The following is a 9,490-nucleotide window of genomic DNA, read 5'->3' as shown; positions in this document are numbered from 1 at the left end:
GCTATGGTAATATATGTTCATACAATATTTGTATTTTAAATAATAAATATATTCTTTTAAGTATTTCAAATATATAAGTTGTGTTCTTGATTAAAAAAAATAAATCAAAAGTGGTTCAATATCAAGCCCATTTATCTTCCTTTGTTCATCGAACGTCTAACGGATTCTCAATCAAAGTAGGGTGAGTCAATTTAGCACATAATTAAATCCTTATATAATATATATAAAAAAGAAGTAAACATATATACACTGCGCGCACAGGCCATTTTCACGTTACTACAAGAGAATGGAGTTATAATAATAAGAAGAAGCATATTTTGATTAATTAGTTGAAGATAAATATAAATTAAATTGTATAATACAATTACATATTATATTGTATATTATAATACATTATATTATACATCTAATTATAGATACATACAAGGTACACTATAATAATGCATATTTAAATAAATTCAATGTTTTCACCAAAAAAATATTTCAAACTTTACCGTATGTCACTTATAGTAGGTAACGATTGTCTTTCATTAATTACTAACATATTATATATTATTAGGGCTCTAAATTTGAAATATATCACTTGAAATGTTTCAATGAAATTATGATTAATATTTTTTCTTCTTTTAAACATGTTCGGTTATAGATGGTTAGGAACAATAATTTGATTACATATTTAGAATTAAAGAAAAAAATATTATTTTTGTTGATTTATTATTTCACATTTGTATATTCTATATTATGTAGTGCTGAAAAAAAACCATCGATCGTGTAGAATGGCGCCATTATGGTTCCGTCTCTGAAATATTTACATACCATATCTAACACCATATAAATCGTAATGATGTACATTAAAATTGTCTGCTCACTAATGACCGATGGACCCACTGGTCGTAATATTATGATACTTTAAAGTTTAATACTTATATTTTACGTTTGCCATCGCTGAGTGGAGTACTGAATATACAACACTACCTATGATTAGACGTGGAAAAGTTGATGTTGCGATATTTTGAGCCTTTTTGATAATAAGATATTTAGTAAATGTCATTTCTAAAAAAAAAAAGAGTAAAATATGTCTATTTATTTTGATACAATTTAACAGGTGTGCGCTCAATATTAACTAAAGTGATTGATTTAGTTTGGGTTTAGTTTGATATTTTTAAAAATACATGTTAGATATGAAATTGTCTGTTTAATAAATTAATTGCTTTATTTATAATTTTTGTGTTTGAGAAATCACTGAATACAAATTTGATACTTGATATTCTTTTACATGGATGAATGTTTTTTTGTCTGTGTACATAATAAGTAGTTGAAATACTGCTTCGGTTTGGTATATTTCCGGTGGGAAAGTGAATCCAGTTAGTAAATTTAAATTCAAAGTATTTTTCAAAAGTGCCTGGATCAACACAACAAAAAAAAAAATAAGGAAAAACTGAGATTTTTACGCAAAACCAGTTTTTGAAAAAAGGGATTTTGTTTTGTAGTGTAACTTTAAAAAAAATAGGTGACAGAATATAAATTAAATTAAAGCGTGCTCAACGTATTTATTTCTCGCGTCTCAGTTCCGATCATTGGGCACCCAAATGTAAGGCACCCGCCAAATGTGCAGCTTGTTCACGCCGTCATCATAATTTGTTACATCCGACGGTTAAGGACGTTACGCCGTCATCGGAGACGGAATTATCTGCCGTTCCCACATCGCTATTATCCGGGCTCGGGTCTCCCTCCGTCGTGTTTGGCACGGCGTTAGTACATATACGTGATCGTTCTGGAAGCTACCAAGTTGCCCACGCGTTGATTGATTCGGCGTCATAAATAAACGCGATTTCACTGCCATGCCCGAAGTGGTCAGGTCTTCGTTAATCAACTTGGTCGGCCTCAATTTCGGGTTTAGCCGGCGTGCCGGTAGTTACGGTACAAGGACGAGGCGATTGCCACAATGTGCCGCGCTACGCGTCCGATCCAGTCTTAGTGTTCGATTCATGGGTTCTATCGTCTATAACCAGTGACCTCCCAAGGCATTCAGTGGGCCCATCCGTACGGGATAAGTTTTCGCACTTGTCGTTGGCGGACCCGGATTTCCATATCGCTGCGCCGGTTGATTTATTATTAGGTGCAGACCTGTTTTCCTCCATTATTGACAGGCGTCAGGTTGTTGTGAATAAGTCGTTGCCGGCCGCGTTCAGTTCATGGTTCGGGTGGATCCTTATTGGTTCAGTGTCGCTGTCGGATATATCGATCCCGCAAACAACCATCGCGTCTCTACTCACGTCCGTGGAAAAATTAATAGACTGTTTTTGACACGTTGAAGAGCCCGACGTAGCCCCGCTGAAGTTTACCGACGCCGCCAAAGCGAAGTCGTATTCTGTGATACATTTTTCCGTGACGAGTTCGGTCGTTTTTCGGTTCCATTGCCGTTTCGTGTGCCGTTGCATGATCATTTATTTCCCGGGTCTCAGGCGGTCGCGGCCAAACGGTTTGAGCATCTCGAGCGGAAGTTAAGCTCGAATGATCGAATGCGCACTTAGTATAACGATTTTATGTCGGTATATTTGTCACTCAGACACATGTCAGTGGCGTCCACTCCTTGCCGGTATTTTATTCCCCATCATGCCGTTGGTTGGCGCCGATGAACAATTCCGCGTAGTGTTCGACGCATCTGTTCCGGTCGCTGATGGCTCGTCATTAAACACATCGTTATTCCCGGGGCCAAAGTTACAACAGGACATCGTGGATGTGCTCACGCGCTTTCGTCTGTTCCGTCACGCATTTACCACCAATATTTGTAAAATGTACCGACAGATTACTGTCCATCCGCAATATCGTGTGTATCAGCATATTCTATGGTGATCGTCCCCGCACATGGAGCTCGACGAATACGAGTTAAATACCGTGACTTATGACGTAAATTGTGTGCCGTTTCTCGTGCTACATGTATTACAAGAGGTCGCCGAGGTTGAGTGTCGCGGTTTCGTCCAAGCATGTGACGCGTTGCGTCACCAGACGTATGTAGGCACTGTGGACGACGTGCTCAGTAGTTTCGAATAGCAAATATGGGCTAGCAGAACCGTAGCGGTCGTGCATGCTGTATTGCAGTCTTCTAAAGTAAAGTACTTGAGTAAAAGTATTTGAGTAAAAGTATTCGAATACTTTTTAAGTACTCAAATACGTATTCTAAATACATTTGAAAAAAGTACTTGGGCACAGTATTTGAATACTTTTTTGAGAGTATCTATATTTAAAATCTAATACTATTTTTAAATACTTTTTTCGTCTTTATTTACAGTGACGCAAAAGTTAAATAAAAAAATACAAATTTGAAATTGTACAACATTTTTATTTATAGATCGTTCATCGTTGTATTTTGGTGAAATATATTGTAATATTTTTAGTGGTCTATAATTTAATTCAATGTATACGTCCGTCGATTTTCTAATAAAATTTCGCTATTTGAAATACCTTAACTCGAATTATAGACATTATACACGCAACCCGCATTCGGTTATTCCTGGTATCCGTCATTGTATCGCAGAATATGATTGAATAACATTTTACATTTGTAGCCATTTTAGGCCTTTAGGGCCATTACAATGTCCGGCTAAGGGCCCGTTTTACAATCATAGTTTAAACCTCGGTTACGCTTGAACCACTGATTTTACCGGCCGAATTCGGTGGTTTAACCGGAGTCCAACTATTGTAATACGGGCACTAAGTGTCGGTTAACTTTAACCGGACATTGTAAGAACGGCCCCCTTCGACTAAACTATGGTTTGTGTACTAGTTAAAACTTAAGTAAAGTAATTTCATTACAATTTTATTTGAGTAACGAGTAAAGTAACTTAATTACATTTATCTCTTAATAACGAGTAAAGGAACTTACCCAACACTGATCTTAATATATAAAATATTATTATAAAATATTTCCAATCATAAACCTACAGGTCTATGTTTCCAAGTAATATGTATAATTAATAACTATTGTAAGTAAAGATATTGGTTTCAAATAACATCGGTCCAGTTCGGTCTGTTAATTGTTTTTTAAAAAAAAATTGGTCCGGTCCGATTTGGTCTTACTTCAATTAATATCGGTTCAGTTCGGTCTGTTAATTGTTTGAAAAAAAATGGTCCGGTCCTATTAGCTCAACATGTTTAGCAACAGGAATCAGTTACGGTTCTAACCGTCAAATCATAGTTCAGTCTCGTCTAATTTCGGTCTAAGCTCTGATAACTGGTCCGGTCCAGTCCACAAAAACACGGACCGTGCAGAGCACTATCGCATACTATTAAACAAAAGGAAGAATCGGAGATATTAAGTGAAGAAATACCTACAGGCAAGCAGTAGGTAGTTTACTGTTTTTATCACAGGTAATAAGACCAGATATAGCATATGCAGTGAACTTTTCTACTCGTTTTTTGGCAAAACCGACTAAAGCACATTGGAACTTAATTAAACGGGTTATACTATGTGTCAAACGAACATTTAATTATGGTTTATATTTTAATACAAATACACAATTGTTATTAGAAATATTTAGTGATGCAGATTACGCAGGTGACATTTAAACACGACGTTCGACGTCGGGATACTTATTCAAATTTGGGTCAAGTATAATCTCGTGAACATCGCAGAGATAACATTGCATATCACTGTCTTCGACAGAGTCCGAATATACAGCGGCGAGTGAAGCAATCAAAGGGATCATGTGGATTACGCGGTTGATAATAAGCTTATCAAAAACATGTGATAAACAATCGGTATTATTCATTGATAATCAGAGTGCTATACGTTTAGTTAAGAATCCGGAATTTCATAAGAGGACAAACCACATAGACGTACGATATCACTTTATTCGGGAAAATGATAAGATGGACAATTTCAACTACAGTTCATTTGGACGGAGGACCAGATTGCAGACATTCTAACAAAGCCGTTGGTCAAGGAGCGTTTCGAGAAATTGCGATCAGCCATAGGAGTGACTACAATTAAAGAAATTATTAATTGAGGAAGGGTGTTGAAATATAAAATTAATATTATTATTCAAACCATGTAAACACGCGTGCGTGTACAATGTCATTTTCTAATAGATACTTATGCAGTTACGATATAGCTGTGTAACACTTTTACTATCGCTTTCTATATTGTATACGGATACGGGATGACCTCAACTGATCATATATATAGGGCCTTTGATGTACGTAAAACTCACTTGCGCATACACCGTCGTACAGTGCGTATTCGGTGTGTGTGTAGTGTGTACTGTCACGTTAAATTGTCCAGTTGTACTTTATTATATATTACACTTATACATAATCATATTGTCATGTTGTTATTCATTTATATTGTGATAATGATAAGTGATAAACCATATTATCACTATCATATATCAATTAGACATCATTATTAAAAATGTACAAAACCTATATTAGTTTTATGAGTTTCATTTTTATGTAATGTAATGTATGTGATTGCCATAAGTGTATTGTATAATAAATCAAAAAAATGTAATGATATAAATCTTTGTATAATTAAATATTAAATATAACAGTTTGGAATAATTAAAATAACATATATTAATACTAAAGTCATTAGTCCGTCAAGCTTCACTTTCAACAAGTTAATTGTTGACTTTGAAAAAAGTAACTTAACTGAAAGTTAACATTTTCTAATTTGCAAAAATAAAAAATTCCAGACAAACATTTTAACATAATATTTTAACAAATATCAAACAGAAGAAAAATGTTAAAATATCATTTACATAATATTGTGTAGGTACCATGTACCTATAATAATTATTAATAACTATGAGAAGTAGTGTCCATTGATCAATATTCCACCATAATATCAATCATTCTAATTATAAAATCAACACTCTCTAAAATATTGCATTTCTTTTCACCCACACAGTCCAGTAAGGAATAAAGATCAGCGTTCTATTCCTTTGAACAATCGACGTTTTATATGGAAAAACAGTTATTTCGAATTTTAGTGCATAATTCTATAGAATCAATAAACATACATTGGCGATAGGCATTGCCTATTTATGTACATTTGAATAACAAAATATGACAATTAACTATAATTTACATTTACTGTATAAATCGGTTACCTAAACTACATATTATTATATTTAAAGGTTTAAAATTAGTGTTGTATACTTGTATTGTAAAGTTATATAGTCTTGCAGTCAAAACTAAAAACAATATTATTGCCAACAATGAGATATTGGAATAAAATAATATGTACTCGCGACAGTAATGTAGCTAAATTGCCTATACAAGGTTCCGTGTTGTCGTTGCAATAATATACCATAATATTATTATATATAGGTGCTTGAAGTACCATAGATATATAACTGAAAAAGGTTTACAAGTGGGTGCCACTCTGCAAGGCGCATCAATATACAGTTTTACAATATATAATATAGATAATCTTGTCAAACCCAAACTATAGAACTAAGTCTTACATGCAACAATTTATTATTTGCAGCACCGAAAAATAAATTTGAATATTATAGTTGTTTGTATTTTGCTGTTGCATCGTACATCATATTTTCATCACCATCCGTGGTTTTTTCGTTGGTTATACATTTTGTTTTGGCCACTTATCTGACCCAGAGTTGTTACAAAAAAAAAAACCATCGCAGTGCTGAATTCAAAAAAACCAGGACGCATCTATTTTATTTTATTGGTTACCTAGTGTACATTCGTGCCACCTCACCATATCCACAGGTCTTCTCGAAATCTCGACGGTCAGTGGCCCGACACCACCAGCAATTGACACACCAAGACGGATAAAACATAACTGAAGTATTTACCAATTTTACAAGGATGAAAATAGACTAATTAAAAAATAAACAGTGTTCTTTTAATTTTGATTTTTTTTATGTAAAACACTCATACCCAATAAAATGACAAAAAGGATTAAATAAATATGTAAATATTAATTTTATAGTTTAAACCTTATTTATTTTATATTTTCAAAAAAAATAACATAGTATAGGTTTATAACTACCTAGGAAGTTATTTTCTAGAAATTAGAATTACCAACTAAAAGTTTTAATATTTTTTCTTAGTTTCGTTTACTTTCTTCAGTTCTTGGTTTTTAGTTTACCTAACTATACGTCTTAATTAGTCTATACTTCCTTTGCTGCAGCCTTCATCTTTTCGCACCATTTTGTTGTAGTAAGAAACAAGTCACCTAGATACAACAGTAATTTTGATCAATCATTATTTTTTTATTATTATTTGTTACGACAAGTTAAATTCATCAAAAAATTTAAAAATTAGCTATTTTTGAGATTTTTTTGTATTTCTGAGTTAAATAAAAAAGTATGAAGTTACAATGGACCCGAACTTTAAACTATATCCTGAGAATATTGTCGGTTCTTTTCCAAAAGATAACTAGACACTTAGTTCTACACAAGAGCACTTCATATGTAAAGAAAACAGAGTAATAAACTAAAACTAATCTTAGAAACCTTAACTACTCGTTAATGTGTATGGCGCGATTTTAAAGGTTACCTTTTGTCCCACGAAGCAGGTGTAAAGAGTATAAACCAAATATAATGAGTCATATACGGCATAAACACATGATTTTTGGATACCTATTATATATTGTAGCACCTCCAAGATAGACCATTAAACATATATATATATATTATATTCATAGGTAAAATAAATTAGGGAAATTACGCAAACATGGGATGGACGTAGGCTGTCAACACGTCCATGAGTAATTTGGTCGGTGACCACATCCGTGAGAATATTGATACAGAATCGATAAGCAGAGGGAGCGGGGATAGGACTATAAGAAAGACCTCGGGACAACCTGTAGACAGACGCAGAGCTTGCGCTAAAGAAATATTAGAGCTGCACATACTGTTTGTTTTACAGAAGTAAAAAAATTTGATGCTCGCTTCGCTCGCACATAATAAATAACACATATATAATAATACATATTCAATTATATTATATAATAATACGTCATAGTATATGAATATTAACAATTAAAATAACAAATTCCTTTAATCTTATTTTAAAATAATTTTATTTTATTTTTTTTGACAACCTCTTCATCAGTATCGCTATTTTCCACTTGGTGATGTTTGTTTGTAGCTTCTGGAAAGACACCATTAAAATAATTTTGTTGCTTAACCTTTGTCCTTTTAATAACTCTATGTTTTTTGCTATTCATCCATTTGAGTATTGACATATTAGGATTCCAATCATACAAGGGAGGCATATTATAATGAATGTATAAGTACATATTTTCAGTTGAAACACTCATGGTGGAACGTAATGGAGACTTTAATAAATTACTGGCACTTATTAAACGCTCCACATCCGCGCTGTGAGGTTTGGCTACAAGTATTCTTGCTAATAATGTTACAACATTTATGAAATGTGGTGAAATGCATAATGTTTTGAATAGTTCATTAAGATTCATAGTTCTTAGTTGGTGGATGTTTTCCATAGATAGTAGCTCCTCATACTCTAATGCTAGTTCTTGTAAATCTATATCTTCGCCAATAGATTTATGGACATCTTGTAGGTTTGTATGTGGTGACAAATGGACAAATGGCTTTATATTTGTAAGAAGATTCTCATCGATTGAAAAACGCTGTTTTAAAAATTCTTGAAGAGAACACAATATTTCATAATTTACAGCTTCTAGACTCCTATGTTGTGTTATGAACTTGTGATGACATTGACGTTGAGTATTCATTTTTATTATGCTGATTGAATTTAGTTTAATTGATCCATCTTCATCAGTTTTCAACTGATTATCTAAAGCCATTAACCATCCACCTATTAGCAAGGCTGGGCAAGTTAACTATTTTTTTTAACTCGTTAAGTTAAGTTAATTTGGAAAAATGTAAGTTAAGTTTAAAGTTAAAAGTTACTTTCCTTTTTTATTTAACTCGTTAAAGTTACAAGTTAGTTGGAAAAAAAAAGTAACCTAACTTAGTTAAAAATAAGTTACTTTTTTTTTTCTTATAAAACTTATAGGTCTTTATATCTTCAAAAAATGTATTTTGCTGTAGGTACTTATAAATTATGAAATCCAACAAATTATTTGTATATGCCTATTTTATTTTTTACCTAAAAGTTTTCCAAAGTGATGGTAAAACGTTTAAATTTTACTTTGTTATTACCAACTAAGTATTAATAAATAATAATCAAATGAATTATAAATGTATATTGTATAGTATTAAATATTATTAAATTAACAGTTAATAAAACAACTACTTGTCTAAATACAAACATTTATAAAATTAATTTTAATTATTATTACTTATTAGTAAGAATGATATACTCTCTTCTCTCACTCCAAGCAAAATTATTCTTATCATTTCCATGAATGAACATAAAATATACAAGCAACAAATTTTAATTAAAACTGACAGCTTACAAACGTATAATAATATGGGATATTGGGTTTGGATAATATATGTTTTCCTTTTCTAAATAATAATTACCCGCA

This window comes from Acyrthosiphon pisum, chromosome A1, assembly GCF_005508785.2.
Source record: "Acyrthosiphon pisum isolate AL4f chromosome A1, pea_aphid_22Mar2018_4r6ur, whole genome shotgun sequence".
Lineage (NCBI taxonomy): Eukaryota > Metazoa > Arthropoda > Insecta > Hemiptera > Aphididae > Acyrthosiphon > Acyrthosiphon pisum.
This window is presented reverse-complemented; position numbering follows the sequence as displayed.